At 37.8% G+C, this 19,502-nt stretch overlaps 1 long non-coding RNA gene and 1 pseudogene across 4 annotated transcripts; one reads left to right on the top strand and one right to left on the bottom strand.

Annotated features, from left to right (window-relative positions):
- Positions 1 to 1,740: 1,740 nt before the first annotated feature.
- LOC120099256 (uncharacterized) lies at positions 1,741 to 14,200 on the bottom strand. 3 transcript variants are annotated; one of them, XR_015647085.1, is made up of 5 exons: positions 14,083 to 14,200; positions 5,085 to 5,261; positions 3,848 to 4,055; positions 3,056 to 3,111; positions 1,741 to 2,384 (listed from the first exon to the last, which is right to left on the bottom strand). It is a non-coding gene; the product is annotated as an uncharacterized LOC120099256 (long non-coding RNA). The 3 variants fall into 3 exon arrangements; XR_015647083.1 differs by lacking the exon at positions 3,848 to 4,055; XR_015647084.1 differs by lacking the exons at positions 3,848 to 4,055; positions 5,085 to 5,261.
- Rps2-ps23 (ribosomal protein S2, pseudogene 23) lies at positions 5,807 to 6,653 on the top strand (annotated as a pseudogene). The gene has a single exon (XR_015646629.1). The product of XR_015646629.1 is annotated as a ribosomal protein S2, pseudogene 23, transcript variant X2 (transcript).
- Positions 14,201 to 19,502: the final 5,302 nt, after the last annotated feature.

Genomic DNA, 19,502 nt, shown 5'->3' with positions numbered 1-19,502 from the left:
GCTTAGCATCAAAACACTTAATAAAATTAGAATTTTACAGGTTTTGAATATAACTGAATTATATCTGCAAGGCTGAGTGTTTGAGCATCAATTTCTTAAAATATTTGAATTTTTAATAAATAATACATTTATTAAAATCTATTTCATAGATTACTCATTTGTTTTTTCTGCTACTCAAATTTAATTTGAAATTAGAATTCTGGATTTTTTTCCTGCATAATTGTACACATTGCCTCATCACAGACGTAATAGTAAATCTAGACATATAGAATTTGGAGTTTTGAGTATTCTATGTTTCCTAATTAAAGGATACTCAAGTGACAATTTCACAACCCTCATGGGCTATTATACAAGCCTTACATCTCTTTTCTATACAGATTTTTGAACAACTCCTCCATTATACTTATGTAATGAATTAAGGCTTTAAAGAGGTACTTCTTTTTGTATGTGGAAAGGACATGGATAGCCAGAGGGGCAACTTGGCAAGCAAAATAATACTGCTTGGTTAATGATGTGCACAACTGAGCATTCCAGAGAAATGTGAATATTTATTTCGTGGTAAAATAGACTTGAAAATGTCACTAACCTAAGAGTCTTGATATAGTGTTATTAGTCAAGGTTACCTATGGAGATAGGAAATGTAACCCTGTAAATTTAAAGACAAGAGGGATAGGAGGATCAGAGTCAAAGATACGGTTTTGAAAGCAGAGAAAGGATAAGAAATATATAATAATAAAGGGCCACAGTTAAAGATAGATGTTGCTACACAACTGGCTTTTAAATTAAAGGAGTGGACTATCCCAATTAAATAGATGTAAGAAGCTAAATGAGAGATGGAAATTCATTCACCTAGAACCATACTAAAGGGGGCAAGTTTGTGGATACTTTAGCCCATTAAAACTGACGTGAGAATATTGACTTGAAGCTGTATTGAATAATAAATATCCTTTCTTTCCTACATGGGTATTTTGTATAGTAGCAGAGAACCAATCACAACAGTTGGCTGATATTTTGACCCAAATGTAAAGAGAGTAAGACATTAGCATGAACTAAAATTCTCTTTGCAATTTGTCTGAGTATGAATTGCTTCTTTGTTTTGTTTTCTACTATTTATTTTATTATTACTTTATTTCTTCTCAACTATTACTACTTGAAAGTATTAAGGACACAAATAGTGACATTATTAAAACCTTAATTTTCATGTGATAGGACTTTGGTGTGGGTCAACTATGCTTTTATCCAAGATAGAAGGAATCTGAGGGCTCTGTACCCAAATCCCATCGGGGAGAGAGCCATATTGAGACTTCTAGAGAATAGCTTCTTGGACATTGTTAGCTTATACAGTCTAATAACAAAACTCCAGTTCTTCTGGGTCTTATCATATTCCTGGCCCCTCTTTGGCTGTAATGCCTGAGCCTTAGGTGAAAGTGTAGTATTGTAGACATATCAGCTGGAGACTGTATCCTCACTTATTTTCTCCCAGTTGTGCTTTTCTGTAATGGTCTGTCTCTTCGAGGAGATCTTGCTGTTATGAGAGGGTAGGATCTATACTTAACTGTGACCATAATTATAAATATTTAGAGTATATATTTATGAATTAAGTAAGCTCTTTTAGTATAAAGGTGTTTATTGTTTCACCTCTAACGTCTATGACTTCCTTTCCAATTTGTATCCATTTGATTTCCGAATTATATATCTGTGTATGTTCTACCTCCAGAATCCAAGAAAGCTACCAGATAGTAGACATCCTTCATTTATTTATAGAAAGTAAAAGGTGAAATATTTTTTGCTTATTTTATTTACATTTCAAATGTTGTCCCCCTTCCCAGGTTCCCTTGTACAACCCCCATCCCATTTCCCCTCTCCTTTGCCTCTATGAGGCTGTTCCCCACTCACCCATTCTGCCTCACCTCTCTAGCGTTCCCTTACACTGGAGTTTTGAATCTCCACAGGACCAAGGGCTGTCCCACGGATGCCAGTTAAGGCAATCCTCTGCTATGTATGTAGATGGAGCCATGGGTAACCTCCATGTGTACTCTTTGGTAGGTGGTTTAGTCACTGGGAGCTTTGGGGGATCTGGTTGGTGATATTGTTTTTCTTCCTATGGGGTTGCAAACCACTTCAGCTCCTATAGTCCATCCCCTAATTCTTCCATTGTGGTCCAGGTGCTAAGTCCAATGATTCACTGTATCTGTATCTGTATTTGTAAGGGCCTCCCAACGCTTCTCAGAGAATAGCTATACCAGGTTTCTGTCAACAAGCACTTCTTGGCATCAGCAATAGTGTCTGGATTTGGTGTCTTCAGATGGGATGGATCCATAGGTGGGATGGTCTCTGGATGGTCTTGCCTTCAGTCTCTGATCCATTCTTGGTCCCTGCATTTCCTTTAGATAGGAACAATTCTGGATTAAAATTTTTGAGATGGGTGGGTGGCCCCATCCCTCACCTGTGGGCTGTGCCTATTTACTGGAGATGGTCTCTACACTTCTAACCGTCACACAGCTGACTTTCTAGAATAATTACCAAGTTACATTGTCCCTGAATCACAATAGTGTTTATATTTCTTTCCCTTAAAAGCATCACAACACAGGGATATTACATGTCTTATATAACTTAGTAGAATTACATCATGAAAGAAATTGTTTGCTGTGATGTACTATGCAATATACAGCTTGTATAAAGTTTTTCAAAACTTTGACTTATAGTTTTAAAGGCAATGGCTCAAGGAAATGATAGAATAACTTGAGTTTAAACTTAAGAGCCTCTTAAGTTGAACAATTTTATATTACTTTGAGCTTAAAAGGTTAAGAACCAAGAGCAGCAATATCATTTGAAAGGAAAAAAATGGGTATCAATTTAAACAGAGAATATATTTGCCTTCCCTCCATACTTTGGTCTATTTTTGTCCCTTACCTATCCAAAAAGGTAAAGATGAACCTTCCTGCTAATTACAAATGAAATTTTATCAAATATCTAGACATTCTTCTAGTCCAGTAAAGTTAACATATAAATTAATATTACTAAAAGAGTATCTCTGTATCGCGTGTATGCTTACCTGTGTCAATTCACTCTTCCATAACATTATTTTCCGTGTGTGTTGTCAATATAAAACTGTGAAGAAACACGTAGTTTAAGCAAGTAAAGCAGAAAAAAATTATTTTGGCACACATTCAAGGATTCCAACACATGATCACTTAGCATTTCCTCTGAACCTCAGGCAAGAAGCCTATAGTAGAATAAAGCAGCTTATTTCATAGTGGACAAAAATGCAGGAAAGAACAGGAAATAGCTCAGAAATCAGAAGCATTCTTCAACAGTATACAAAAATGAATACTGAAGTATCTCTCTAAAAGCTTCAAGTGTGGAAGACTTCATCCCACCTTGGTGTAATTATTGGGAGACAATTAGGAAAACTTTTCAAGTTTTTAATGCCTTTTATTAGCAACTAGCAGCAACTTGCTCTTTCATTTCCATATTACCTTATTGAAATATTTTGGTTTGTTTTAGTGGATATTCTGTTACATTTAAAAATTACTTTCTGGATGGGGAGGGGAACACCCATAAGGAAGGAGAGGGGGGAGGGGGATGTTTGCCCGGAAACCGGGAAAGGGAATAACACTCGAAATGTATATAAGAAATACTCGAGTTAATAAAAAAAATTACTTTCTTTTACATGAAGTTATATTACATCATTTCTTTATTCCTTTTCCTCCCTCAAAACCCTCTTATGCACTCTCCCTCTTATTCTTTTACTTGTTTTTAAGGATATTTGTTATTAGATAATGAACTGGTATGCTTTTCCCTAGGGAAGATGATTTCTATTGGTATTTTTCTATTCAACTCATACCATGCCATCTTGGTGGTACTTCATGGGTGTTGCTTCTAACATTCCTGGGAGACATAATCTCATAGTAAACTTTCTCTAGTTCTTCCAATTTTTTAGACAATCAGCCAGAATGATCCTTGAGCTTTAGGTGACAATATTGTAGGCGTTTTAGCTTGAGTCTTCTACACAACTACATAGTTTGTCAGTTGTAGTTTTCTGTAATAGTATCCTGAAAAGAAAATGTGTTTTCTTTGGAGACTCAGTTGCATCATGTGTATTTTTTTCTGGAAACCATCTTATGAGCTGTTGTCTGGATGAGACCCACATGTGAGAGGTTGTTTTACTAAGAACAGACATGTGATATTTTCCTGGATGCTCCTTGGAAAAGGGGCATGTGACATTTTGCTAGAGCAGACATTTGAGAGGTTATGTGATGTTGGGAAAGTATATGAATAACCCAACAGACAGTGGATTGTGCTATAGTATTAGTTCCCCCTGACATAATTTGCTAATCTTCATTGGGCATTGTTGACACTGTTCTCCACAGATAATGCAGTGATACTGACTTTGCCTTCTTTGCTGATGTCATAGAGAGAAACAAGTCATAGAACTTCTTGTGATATTCCAATGGCTTCTTGCCACTTCCCTGTGGAATCACGCTGATTGTCAGAGTGTCTCAGTTTCTTCTGTATCGAACTGCCATTGCTGACTTGCTAATGGTGTTTGTGAGTGGATGTTCCTACCACTGATGATTCCTGTGAAGTGAACCCTGGCATTCTGACAATGAAGATTGGATTAGCCCGAAGCACCAAAGAACTATTTCTAAACAGATACACATTCTCTTTTGCCCTGCTATCCTTTCCTTTCCACTATGTTTGGTCCACGGTAGGCTAGAAGGGAGGTTAAGACTTTAAGAATTCTTATTAAAGTAGTCTTTGAAAAATGTAAGCCCACAATACCCAACAGTTGCACAAAAGTTTTGTTTTATTTTGTTTTGTCTTTTGGTATAGGGTGAGAATTACAGGTGTGGGTATATTTAGAATGTAGATCATAATTTTGTGATATTAGTGAAATAATATTTGTTTTACGAGAATTTAAAAAGTAGACTATTTGTATTTTTCCACAGAACATATTGCTTAATATACTGTGCTACTTTAGTCCATGTTTTGGCACTTAAAATTGTTTTAGTCTTATCTCTTTTATTTTCTCAGTGTTTACTGTTAAAATTACTGAGCCTTTATATGTGTTTTTGTTGTACCTGTAAAGTTGAAAGAGTGGAATTTGTTGATGATGGGACCCATCATAATATGGCTCAGCTTGACCAAAATAATAGAACTCCATTGTTGTAGGATTTCTTGTCCAGGAAATGAGATCTCAAGTCTTCATTTACCAGAAAGTAGTTTATTATGCGGACAGGCATCTAGTAGATCATTACCTGAAAATAGAGTACAAAATATATTAGGATGTGAATTCTATACATTCTGGGCTTTTTTACAGCATATATATATATATATATATATATATATATATATATATATATATATATATATATATTTGTTGAAGATACATTCACTATATTCTGATCATAATCCCCCTCGCTAAAACCTCCCAGATTCTCCCAATGTACCAAACTCCTGCCCTTACCTTCTCTTTCTCAAACACACACACACACACACACACACACACACACACACACACAGCTAGTCTGAGAAGAGAAGGGAAGCAAGAGACAGACAGGAAAGCTGTGGTCAGTTTGCATATCCATAGAGTAGGTGACACTGATCAACCAAAGAAACAGTTTGGTGGGAGTGGAGCTAAAATATCAAAGTTTTTGTTTGTTTATTTTTCCCTCTGGAGAATTATGAGTCCATGTTCAACATTCTTTGGCAAAGAATATCTTTATAGTTTGGAGAGAGAGAGAGAGGTGTGTTTATTTTGTTTAAAAAATAAATAATCACTTCTTCTTCGGGAAAACACCAAATGGAGGATGACACCGGTGCAGCGGGAGGGCCCTTAGGACCCGGGGGCCCAGGATTAGGAGGCCTAGGCGGCTTCCGCGGAGGATTCAGCAGCGGCCTTAGAGGTCTCAGTCTTGCCCGAGGCCATGGCCTTGCCCTCCTTGAAGACAAGGAGTGGATCCCCATCACAAAGCTGGGCCGCCTGGTTAAGAACATGAAGATCAAGTCCTTGGAGGAGATCTACCTGTTCTCGCTGCCCATTAAGGAGTCTCCGACTATTGACTTTTTCCTGGGTGCATCTCTAAAGGATGTGGTTCTGAAAATCATGCCAGTGCAGACAGAGACTCCGGCTGGCCAGCGGACCAGGTTCAAGGCTTTTGTCGCTATGGGGGACTACAATGGCCACGTTGGTCTTGGTGTTAAGTGCTCCGAGGAGGTAGCCATTACTATCCGAGGGGCCATCATCCTGGCCAAGCTTTTGTTCGTCCCAGTGCGGAGAGGCTACTGGGGGAACAAGATTGGCAAGTCCCACACTGTGCCATGGAAAGTGACAGGCCGCTGGGACTCTGTGCTGGTGCCCCCAGAGGCACTGGCATTGTCTCTGCTCCTGTGCCCAAGAAGCTACTGATGTTGGCTGGTATAGATGACTGCTACACTTCAGCCTGGGGCTGCACTGCCACCCTGGGCAACTTTGCCAAGGCCACCTTTGATGCCATCTCCAAGACCTACAGCTACCTGACCCCTGACCTCTGGAAAGAGACTGTGTTCACCAAGTCTCCTTATCAGGAATTCACTGACCATCTTGTGAAAACCCACACCAGAGTCTCTGTTCAGAGGACCCAGGCTCCAGCTGTGGCTACCACATAAGGGTTTTTATACAAGAAAAATAAATGAATTAAGTCTGTTAAAAAATAATTAATTACATGGGATCACCAATTCACCACAATAACTCCTTTAACCTTAATTGCTTGTAGTACAAGCAATTAAAAAACTACTTAATATCACAGAAGCTGAATAACTCAGAATAACTTTTTTGCTGCCGATTTCATGTAAACAAGAGAGGGGTGAGAGGGGTGAAGAGAGAGAGAGAGAGAGAGAGAGAGAGAGAGAGAGAGAGAGAGAGAGAGAGAGAGAGAGAGAGAGAACACAAGGGATATAGTTTTTCTCATTTTAAACATGATGATTATGATGATTCCCAGAGATTTTTTAGCTATGTTCCAATATAAGGTCTTTGTAGATTTGAGAGTATTCACTCTCTAGAAGGAATGTTTCACAAATGGTTGTTGGGCCATGAGATAACAACCATTAAATACTATGGTATAAGGAAATTATATAGCTTATATAATTGAATATAGTAATTAATCTATAGTAAGTGCTCATTTCAGAACAAGAGGAATTCATGAAACACAAATATCATTAATTTAAAACCATAATTGTTTCAGTTTCACTTAATTATAACTGACAGAAATGTGTTTAAAATATGCAGTATGATAGTTTGATAGTAGGCAGGCATTTTGAATTGATTATAATAGTAAAATCTCACACTATCAGCACATATAGTTTCCCAAATTTATTTCATTTTCTTTGGATATGTTCTGAGTAGTAAGATACTTGACTCAAGTAATACTTATATATATTTTTTAATATTTTAGAAAGTACTACATATTACCATAGTCGTTACTATTTACACTCTCATTATTGTTTATGAAGAGCCCTCTTTGCTTCTTTTATGCTTTCCAACATTTATTACCTGCTTTTTAATAGTAGCTGTCCTTATGGGTTGAGGTGATAGGTAAGTTTGGTTTTCATTTTCATTTTTGTGCTGATCAGTGATGTTTAACAGCTTCAGACAATGGACTTTAGTTTTAGAACCCACAAACAACCTAAAGGTTGTCTGAATCTTTCTTTATTTTTGAAAAATGTTGTATGTTTAGTTTCTTAGGTTTGTAAATTATTAGTATATTTTTCTATTGAATAAATATTGGTTTACAAATATTTTCTTCCATTTCACATATTGCCTTTGTTCCTCCTTGATAACTGGTTTACTTTTTCCTCTGCAGAACTGTTTTGTTGTTGTTGTTGTTGCTGTTGTTGTTGTTGTTTTAAATTTTGTGTATTCTCACTTATTTATCTTTACTTTGAAAAGCTTTTTAAAATTATTTAGTTTTTACTTGAATGAATGTTTGCCTTTATGTTTGTATGTGTACTGTACGCATGCATGCTTGGTGCCAAAAAGGGTCAGGAAAGGACACCAGATCCATTGGAACAGGAGTTATGGGTTAGTGTAGACTTTCATATGGGTGACTATAGGCTTTCATGTGGGTGGTCGGTGCCTACCTGGGTCCTCTGTAAGAGGAAAACATGCTTTTAATTGCTGATCCAACTCTCCAGTACATATATTTACTTTTGATCCTGATACATGTACATTCATATCCCAAAAGTTATTATGAAAACAAATATCAAAAACCTTTTCTTCTTTCTTCATGATTTCAGATCTTTATAATTAAAAGAATACCTATTCCTATTTGAAGTTCTTGTCAAAAATTTGTTCAGAATATACACATGTTGTTCTATTGTTATTTTTTATTATTATGGCTTCGTTATTTATTAGAAAAATAGGGAATAAGGTATTTTCAGCTTCGTCCTTCCTGAAGATTATGTAGGTTATTCTGACCCAGTTGTACTTACAGAAAAGTTCTGGATCTTTTTCATATACCTGTGAAAATGCCATTGCAATTTTGATAGAGATTGCATTGAGTCTCTGAATTTCTCTGGGACATATAAACTTTTTAACAATATTGATTCACCATTCGTTAATATTAAATAGAATTCTAGTTCTGTGCTTTTAGTTAACATTTTATTCATTTCAGTTTAAAGACCTTTCAGGTAACTCTTTGATTAAATTTATTTCTAAGCATGTCACTCTTTGTGATTCAATTCAAATGACATCTTTTCCAGATTGTTTTTATGAATAGTTTGTATTTTACAAAATGTAACTGATTTTTAAACTTGATTTGATATGCCTCAAATTTTTTATCAGTTCTAGTACTTTTAAAGTATACATTTTGGGTTTTCAGTACAAAGATCATTCTATTAGCAAATAAACAAGTAAACAACAAAAAATACAAGTCAACTTTTTCTTTTTCATATTGGATGATCTATATGTATTCTTGCTAAATTTCTCTAGCCAGAGACCAGAATGAAATCAAGTAAAATGAACACATATATCTTGTTTATTAGCTGAATGGAAAAACATTAAAATTGCATATTGAAGATATTAGTATTTAGCACTTATATCTACTATTGAACATATATTTCTTGAAACCATTATTCTTGTTGAGACCTTTTATCATAAAATTTTATTAAATTTTAAAAATAACTTTCTCATCCATCTGTGATAATGAAAATTTAATCCATTTGTCTGTTATTTTGGTATGTAACATTAATTTACACACACACACACACACACACACACACACACACACACACACACACCCAAAAACCTTTGCATCCCAGAGGAAAATTTCACTTAATCTCAATGTATGATCATTCTTTATGCCATTTAATTTTGTTTGCCATTGATTTTTTGAGTATTTTTACTTCTAGATATGCCAGACACATTAACCTATGATTTTCGTTTCTCAAAGTATATTTTTTCTGAGGGCAATGCAATGCTGTGATTCTGAAATGGGTTTAGATGAGTTTTTTTTTTTTTTGCCATTTTTTGTAAAGGTGCAAATTGATTTCCTTAATCTTGACAGAATATAATAGTCAAATGACATGATAGGGCTTTTTAGCTACTCATTCTTTGTCTTATTTACTATCTGCTCAGATACTGTATTTTTTTCATAATGTAGCCCTGATAGCTTGTTTCTAGGAATATATCCGTTTATTCTAAGTTGCTTATTTAAAGTTTTGTAATCCTCATTAATAGCTGTCTGGAAATGCTCCCTATGTAAGTTAGATAAATTGTAATATCCATATAAAGCCTCTTGCAGGTATGTTTGCAGGATGAGCATTTGGTATTGAATCCAGTGCTTTCCACTGAGGAAGATTATTTGTCCTGCTCTCATCATTTCATAGTTGACTGTAATTCTATGTTTACATTTCCCTCATTTTACCATGTCAATTTGTGTTATCCTATATTTAGATATACACACAGACATATATAACTAAAGGTAAAGAAACAATGAATTTCAAGGAGAACAAGAAGTTTATATAGTATGGACTAGAGGAAGAAAAGGGAAATGGTGAAATTATAATATCCAGAAATAAAAAAATAATATGTTGTCTACAAGTTGACAAAAATTGTATTTTTCTCTTCTTTCATTCATTGTTTTGATTTGTCTCTCCTTTTGTCTTGGTTAATCTAACAAGTTTGTTGTCCTTGTGTTTAAAATCCATTATTTCTTTTTCTTTTTATTTATTGTGGTCATTTTAGTACTTGTTTTTTATTGCCTCTGTGAATTTCCAGTTTCACTTTTTATGCTGCATTGAGTCTTCTTTTACATATTTTGTTCAGCTAACTTGAGTTGTAAAATTAAGAAGTTCATTTAAAATGTTTTTCTTAGCATTATTCAATTTATAGAGATTTTTTATTAGAACTACTTTTCACACTCAATGGTATTTTATATGTCCATTTTATTTGTCTTACAATATTTATTCCTTTTTCATATTGTCTTTGATCCATTAGTTAATCAACAGATGATTAACTTCCATGTATTTGTGAATGTCCTAATGTGCTTCATTGTTTATTTCTTTTAAGTAATTTGATCAAAAGTATTTGTTACAATTTCAGTCCCATTACCAAGTTTATGAAAATGTGATTTTTTTCTAATCTATGATGTAGTTGAAGAATTATCAATGAAAATACTTAAGAAAATGTATGTAATGCTGCAGATAAATGTCATGCTTTTTGTGGTTTTTGGATACATTTAGTCTATATCTTTCAAGCTTATCTTTTAAACATATGTGAATAAAAGACACTCGTGATTTGTCATTGAGGATGAGTTATTGATACTGCATACTCTTATATTGTTAATTCTTATTTCAGTTTTGTTACTATTCCAACATCTTTGCGCTTTGATATTGTGGACATATATTCTTAGAATCGTTAAGTCCATTTGATGAACTATCTAAGTACACCCTTTATCTATTTTGCGAGATTTTGATGAAAAGTCCTTCTTTTTAATAAGTGTAAAGATATTCATACTCTCTTATACATGGACTATACTTCCCACTTCATTGCCTTCTGTTTGCATGTGTCCTTGAGGCACATGTGAGTTACATAGCATATATTATAATTTGTGTTTTTCATATACATATGTATTTTATTACTTAAATATTTAATCAAGATAATGTTACATCAATACTCGCTTTCCTATCCTTCTTCTAACATCCCCCATATTTCCCTAGCTCCTTTCAAATTCTTGAAATCTTTTTTGTTATTTGTTATTAAAGGCTATCTTCTATACAGTTTTTGGTCATAGGTTCTCTACACAGCAATGGAATAGTAACTAAGACAGTGGAGTTTCTTATAAAAGAACTCCATTTGAAGGATAAATTCATTCTTTATTGTCTCTACTTATCTGATATTCCTATACTCTTCACTTATTCTTCTAAAAACCCTAATGACAACATAAGCAAGAAACATTTCTAAACAGTTCTGCTAGTGTTATAATTTTACATACTAGTCACTTATCCTACTGTTGTATTTTTCTCTTTTATTATCCAACTCTTCAATATTTTAATTGATTCTAGATTCTATTTAAATTTAAATTAGTATCTTTTATCATCAATACAAGAACTCAGTCTAAGAGGTACATTCACTCATTAAGACAGTCAACAGATAGGCAGTTATGTACTTATTTTATGAAAGTACTGGTCTCATGTTTATAAATTAAAACTATAAGAAAAGTTCAAGAAACTCTTCCATTGATTTGAAGAGACAGCATGACCAACTTATGAGAGGTAGCATTTAATTTGGGACTTGTTTAGAGTTTCAGAAGGTTAGTCTATTATCATCACAGTAGAAATCATAGCAAAAGGCAGGAAGAATTGGAGTTAAGGCAATATAGCTAAGTGCTTATATAGGAAGCAGAGAGCAAGAGAGAGAGGGAAGGAGGGAGGAGGGAGGGAGGGAGGAAGGGAGGGAGAGAGAGATTAGACCAGACACCAGTCTTTTGAAACCTCAAAGTCTACCTCCAGTGACACACCATATCCAAAAAAGGCCATACCTTTTAATCCTTTCTAAACAGTCAGTAAACTAGAAAGCAAACATTAACATATATGAGTCTTTGGGAATCATTCTTTTTTAAACCACCACGTTTCACTCCCTGGACCTCATAGGCTTGTAGCCATAACATAATGCAAAATGTACTTAGTCCAACTTCAAAAATCGCTGTCTTTCACAGTCTCAAGACTATTTAAACCCCCAAAGTCTAAAACTCCTCTGAGATTTAAGGTGATCTCTTAACTGTACACCAAGTATAAGCAAAAATTAATTTGCTTATCTCTAACATATCCAATGACAGAATATACATTACCATTCTAAAAGTACAAAAAGACTACTCTTTAATGAGAAAATACTGGACGAAAACAAGACCAAATCCCAGAAAAGCAGGAAAAAAAATTCATATCCAGACTGTGATATCTCTTTATATCTCCATCCAGCTTTGTGGACTCCAACACATCTCTTTGTCCTGGCTGGTTCCATAGAATGTAGTTTTCCCTGGCAGGTGTCCCATCGTTCTGACATCTCCAACAACTTGGGGTCTCCAAAACAAGCCACATCTCACCTTTACAGTATCATGCAATGTCCTTTCTAGCCCTCCAAGCAAGTACTCTACTGCCACATGCATCAGTGGAGTTCCTTAAATGTAGGAAGAAATACAGCAACCCCTTTCTCCAGTAGTGTTATAGTTTAAAGCCTGATCTAAGTGGGTGGTCAAAGGTGTCAAATGTTTCTATTTGCTTGGAATTCAATGAGGCCCCCTCCTTGAATTGGATTTGCACAAGCTTTGGATTGTTGATTCCTTTTAGATGGAGAAAATCCCTTGGGCTACTTCCTTTTATAGGTTACAAGATTACCTGGATAGAATTTTTCTCTAATGATACCACTCCCTCTATTTAAACTGCACTATGTAAAGAAGAAACTCACTAACATACCCTTGAATTTCTTGCCCTTCTACTTTCTTTTTACTTCTTCATCTACTGTTGTTTTTTTTTTCAAGATGTATAGGAATTTTAATCCAACAATTTGGCTGTTCTAGCAAAGGGTCACATCCAAAGACCTTTTAGATCTGTTTTTGAGCTGGAATGACACAACACTAATCCTTCTGTCTGGAATACAGAAATGTCCTTCGGACAAATTTTTATACCAAACAATGAAGGTAAAATTAGTTTGTAGAAGGAAACAGCCATGTTCGAAGGAAATGTCTAATTCAGGGTCAGATGAAGTGACAAATTTGTCTGCCCCTTAAATAGATTTATTTACATCTATATTATACTACATTATCTATATTATATAAATATAATTATAAATTCTAAATTATATAGAATTGAATTCTATAATTCAGATATAGATGTCTATAACCATATTCTATAATAAAATATATTATAAAATATAACAAATTATAATTATATGTACTATATATCATAATTATATAATACATAAAATATATATTTAATTAAATTATACATTGTCTTTAGTTTATATATTATATTATCTACATTATAGATACAATCTATATCTAATATATTGATATAGATATAATATCTGTATAATAGAATTAGGTTCTATCAAATAAAAAAGGATGAGTCAGAGAGAATATATACCCAACTTTTAGGAGAACAATCAGGAAAAGAGTCTATTTAAGAGCAACTCAGGATCAGCTGAACCAGTCAGTCAGTTCCATATAGTTCCATATAGTTCAGTTGAGAGTTCAGTCATAGAGTTCAGGGTCATTTTTTCCAAGGAAAGCAATTGAGACCCAAGCCAAGAAAAGCATATTTGAACCAGTCATCTTGGAGAGATTTTAAATTCACAGCAGCTGAATTGAACCAGCCAGTTAGAATTCAGAAAGAACTAGGAAGGGTGAGACCTCTAAGCAGTAAGCATTTGAGATGACAATTACATCAGGCAAATAAAAGTTACATACATAAAGAACATAAAGAAATTCATATAGGTTTGAAAAAGAGTTGTTTGATACACACACACACACACACACACACACACATACACAAACACACACACACACATTGAAGGACCCTGTAGGCTTTTGCCAGCCTTATACCCACCTGCCTTGGGTCAAGACTAGGCCAAGTCCCAGCTTTCTGCCTCTGGTCAAAGATAGGCCAAGTTCCATTCTCCATCTGAGAGGAACAGGAACATTCTTGAAAAACTGCAGAATGTACTGACTGATAGTCACCTGACCCTCTGGTTCCAGATAGAGTTTGAATATATGTCATAATCTGCCCACGCTTGCTAGCCAATAGTTTCAAAGGTCAATATGCTTAGGCAATAAGTTTAAACTGTAACCCTGCTGATGTAACCTGTACCCCTAAAAAGTATAAAAGCTTCTTATTATAGCTGTTTGGGTCACTTTCCTTGAGGGACTTATTGAGGATCATCCTGATACACCAGAAAATAAACCTCTTGCTTCTGCATTGACCTGAATCTTGCTGTCTCACTCTGGGGCATCTTGAAGTAAGTAACATTGACCAAGTATCGGGAGGGAGGGCTTACATTTGGGGATTCATCTGGAATTCAAGAAGGGATTCAAATTACTCATCTATCAAAAACAATGACTTTATGAAATTCATAGGCAAATGGAGGGAACTGGAAAATATCATCCTGAGTAAGGTAACCCAATCACAGAAAAACACACATGGTATGCACTCATTGATAAGTGGCTATTAGCCCAAATGCTTGAATTGCCCTAGATGTACAGAACACATGAAACTCAAGAAGGATGACCAAAATATGGATGCTTCACTCCTTCTTTAAAAGGAGAACAAGAATACCCTTGGCAGGGAATAGGGAGGCAAAGATTAAAACAGAGGCAGAAGGAACACCCATTCAGAGCCTGCCCCACATGTGACCCATACATATACAGCCACCCAATTAGACAAGATGGATGAAGCAAAGAAGTGCAGGCCGACCGGAACCGGATGTAGATCTTTCCTGAGAGACACAGCCAGAATACAGCAAATACATAGGCGAATGCCAGCAGCAAACCACTGAACTGAGAACAGGACCCCCGTTGAAGGACTCAGAGAAAGGACTGGAAGAGCTTGAAGGGGCTCGAGACCATCTGAACAACAAGGCCAAGCAACCAGAGCTTCCAGGACCTAAGCCACTACCCAAAGACTATACATGGACTGACCCTGGGCTCCAACCTCATAGGTAGCAATGAATAGCCTAGTAAGAGCACCAGTGGGAGGAGAAGTCCTTGGTCCTGCTAAGACTGAACCCCCAGTGAACGTGATTGTTCGGGGGAGGGCGGTAATGGGAGGAGGATGGGGAGGGGAACACTCATATACAAGGGGAGGGGAGGGGTTAGGGGGATATTGGCCCAGAAACCGGGAAAGGGAATAACAATTGAAATGTAAATAAGAAATACTCAAGTTAATAAAGAAAAAATAAAATAATACAAAAAAAAGAAGGGATTCAAGTAGACCTCCCACCCCCGAGTGACCACCAGTTATACTGATCGAAGGGGAAAAGATTGAGCTCTGCAACAGGTACCTAATTGTGTTTGTCTCTCTTGTCTTTTGCTTCCACTTTTGGCGCTGGAGCATGGTGTCTGCAGGAAAACCTCTGGTCTGGTGTGGTCAATTGCAGCAGGCAGACATGCCTTAAAGCTGTGACGTGGGGAATCTGGAGGACACTTCAGCCCACTGGAGGGAGTTGGGAAGAAGCTGCTTCTTTTGGAAATGGCAAGCCACAGTATTGGCAAGAGCTGACCAAGTCTTGCTATAACCTGGTTTCTGTGCCCGTGGCAGGGGTGAGCTGTCTGTGCATTGATTGTCTTTATGTGTATTCTTGGACTTAGACTGAGATTATTTTTGGACATGGAACAAACTGAATCTACCCTGTTAAACACCCTAGTTAACTACTGGAGGGAAATTAGGGAAAGACTTGTCAGTAGTAGTAAAGAAATGCAAGTTAGTTATTCCCTGCTCCTCTGAATGGCCAACCTTCGGAGTGGGTGGCCACCCATAGGGACTTTCGACTTGCAGGTGATCAAAGCTATAACGCAAAGAGTTTTTAAGCCAGGATCCCTCGGGCATCCAGACCAAGTGCCCTATATAATTTCCTGGAAGTATCTAGTGGAGGACTCCTACCCCTTCCCCCTTGGATAAAGGACTTTTTGTCTCCGAGACTCTTGACGGCCCTGGTCATGAATGAGAAGAGAACCCATAGAGTCCAGCAAGTCTGTAAAGAACATCCTCCTAGGACCCTACCACAATGGACCTGCTGCCAATAGATGCTCCACCCACTTACCCCTATCATGGCCCCAGTTCCCACAGACTCTCCTCAAGGATCTTCCTTGAACCCTTGTCCAGCATCCCCTTATCCCCTTCTTCTGGCCCTAGCAAGGGGTGAGGGTGGGGAGGAACCCTCGGAACTCTCGGAACCTTCAGAACCCTGAGAACCAAAACCGACCATGAATATCTGAACCAAAAGGGCCACGTCACCAGATACAACAGTAGCCCTCCCCCTCTGAGCCTACGGGCTCATAGATGAGGATGGTTATCAGGCCATGCAATATTGGCCTTTTTCTTTGGCCAGCTTGTACAACTGGTAAGCCCACCTCCCTTTCATATAACCCAAGGGGACGATTAATCTCTTTGAGACTGTTTTTAATCATCAGCCACCTGGGATGGTGTCCAACAACTCATGAGAGTGCTCTTCATGACCGAAGAGCAAGAGAGGATAATGCAGGAAGCTAGAAAGAATGTTCCCTCAGACACCAGACACAGGGGCACCATCAATTGTCCAGGCTGTCATCTACAGAAGATTTTCCCTGACAATACCTGACTGAGACTTTAATATGGCAGAAGGAAAGTAGCACCTAAAGATCTAGCACCAGGCTCTGTTGGCAGGTTTCAAGGGCACTGAACAATGACCCACTAATTTGACCAAGGTACCTGAGTTTAAAGCAGGGACTAGACAAGTTGTCTATAGCCTTTTTAGAGTGACTCAATGGAGGCATTCCGTCAGTATATACCCTATGACCCCAGAAGTGAGGAGCATAAAACTACTGTATCTAGGCTTTTATAGACCAGGCTACTAGAGATATCAGGAAAAAGCTTCAGAGGCTAGAGGGACTATAGGATAAGTCCTTGAGAGATTTTGTGTGGGTTGCTGAGCTTTATCATAATAGGGAAAGAGAAGAGGAAGAGGAGCAAAGAAAGAGAAAGGAAGAGGACGAAAGGCAGATGAAGAAAGAAAAAAGACAGGAAAAATTTGCAGAGAATTTTGGCTATGGTAGTCAGAGAGTTTAGGGAAGAAAGGACCCCTTCCATCAGGAGGGATAGAAAATCTCTCAAAAAAAAATCAATGTGCATATTGCAAGGAAAAATGCCACTGGGCCAGGGAGTGCCCCAATAAGCAGAAGCAGGTAGGCTCCAAGATTTGGGAAAAGAGAGCCCAGACTGCAAAAGTGTTGGCTCTGGGTGAAGACAGTAATTAGCAGAGACAGGGTTTGGACCACCTCTCCCAAACTCATGGTAACTCTGAGAGTGGAGAGGAAACCCACTCAATTCTTGGTGGACACAGGGACTCAACACTCAGTCCTCCTCTAAGCTGATGGACCAGTTTCCTAGAAAAAAGTCTTGGGTCCAAGGAGCAACTGGTACCAAAATGTATTCATAGACTACCTAAAGAACAGTGGACCTAGGGATGGACTGGGTTTCCCATTCATTTATGGTCATCCATGACTGTCCCTACCCTCTGTTGGGGTGAGACTTAACTCTCCAAGATGGGGACCCAGATACATTTCCTGCCTGATGGGCTGCAACTAACTCATACAGGAGATCTCATACACGTTCTGACTACTGGACTAGATGATGAGTATAAATTACTTGAAACTACCTTTACTCAGAACCAGGACTTGACTTGTCAGTTGGAAACATTCCTGTCAGCCTGGGCAGAAGCGGCAGGGATGGGCAAAGAAAAATGTCATTTCCCCCCGAACTCCTGCCCCCATCATGGTAGAACTTAAATTGCAGGTTATCCCAGTGTCTTTCAGACAATACACTATGTCTCGAGAGGCATAAGAAGGAATTAAGCCACACATCTCCAGGCTCCTCCAGCTTGAAGCGTTATGTAAGTACAGTTCAGTCTGAAATATAACATTCCTGCCAGTTAAGAAGCTGGGCGCTAATGATTACCACCCAGTCCAGGATTTATACAAGGTAAACCATTGTGTGGTTGTTATTCACCCTACTGTGCCTCACCCCTACACTCCGTTGAGTTCTTGCCACCTTCCAGAATTTTGTATACAGTCTTAGACTTGAAAGATGCTTTCTTCTGCCTGTGCTTGGCACCCCAAAGTCAAGAACAGTTCACCTTTGAATGGAAAGACCCAGAGGGTGGGACTACTGGTATGTGGACTAGATTACCCTAAGGATTCAAAAACTCACTCACCATCCTTGAAGAGGCACTTCGTGAGGACCTGAGACCCTATTAGGAGGCCAACATATAGGTGACTCTTTGCAGTATGTATATGACCTTCTCCTGGCTGCCAAAAGCAAGAGACAATGTCTTAAAGGGACTAAGAACCTACTATCAGAGTTGGGTACACTGAGATATCGGGCTTCACGTAAGAAGGCTCAAATTTGCCAAAAACAGGTAAGGTACTTGGAGTACCTCCTAAAGAATGGGCAGTGCTGGCTCTCAGAAGTCAGAAAGGAGACTATATTCCACATCCCTCCACCTTCAGGCCCCGAGCAGATGTGAGGGTTTCTAGGCACAGCTGGGTTTTGTCACCTGTGGATTCCGGGATCTGCAGAATTATCAGCCCATCTTTGCCTGCTCACTAAGTGTAATGGGCCCTTTAAGAGGGGAAAAGAGGAACAGGAGGTATTTGATAGCATCAAGTGGCCCCTACTTACTGTCCCTGCACTTGGGCTCCCCAGTGTCACCAAGCCCTTTCAGTGTTATATGGCTGAGAATAATGGAATTTCAAAGGGGTTCTGACTCAGACATTGGACTGTTGGAAAAAAAGATCAGTAGCCTACCTATCCTAAAAGCTGGATGTTGTGGCAGCTAGGTGACCCCTATGTCTTAGAATTATTGCAACAGTAGCCACCTTGGTCCAAGATGCTGATAAATTGACTTTGGAACAAAGCTTGATGGTGGCTACACCACATGCTCTGGAGAATGTAATAAAGCAACATCCTGACTGCTGGCTGATGAATGCCAGGGTGACCCACTACCAGACTCTGCTTCTGAAGTCTAACCAAATCACCTTTCTCTACCAGTTGGTCTCAATCTGGCCACTTTGCTGCCTGATTTCCACCTTGAGCTACCACAGCACAAGTGTCAAGAAATTCTGCCAGAAGCCCATGGGTGAAGGAAAAGCCTCTCCAACCAGCCCCTGCTGGGAACTGAGATTACCTGGTTTATAGATGGGAGCAGTTTTCTCTATGAAGGTCAGAGACTAGTGGGTGCTGCCTTGGTGGATGGCATAGATGTCATCTAGGCTGAA

This window comes from Rattus norvegicus, chromosome X (assembly GCF_021556685.1).
Source record: "Rattus norvegicus strain SHRSP/BbbUtx chromosome X, alternate assembly SHRSP_T2T, whole genome shotgun sequence".
In the NCBI taxonomy this organism is placed as follows: domain Eukaryota; kingdom Metazoa; phylum Chordata; class Mammalia; order Rodentia; family Muridae; genus Rattus; species Rattus norvegicus.
The sequence above is the reverse complement of the archived record's forward strand: the minus strand, read 5'-3'. Positions and strand labels throughout refer to the sequence as shown.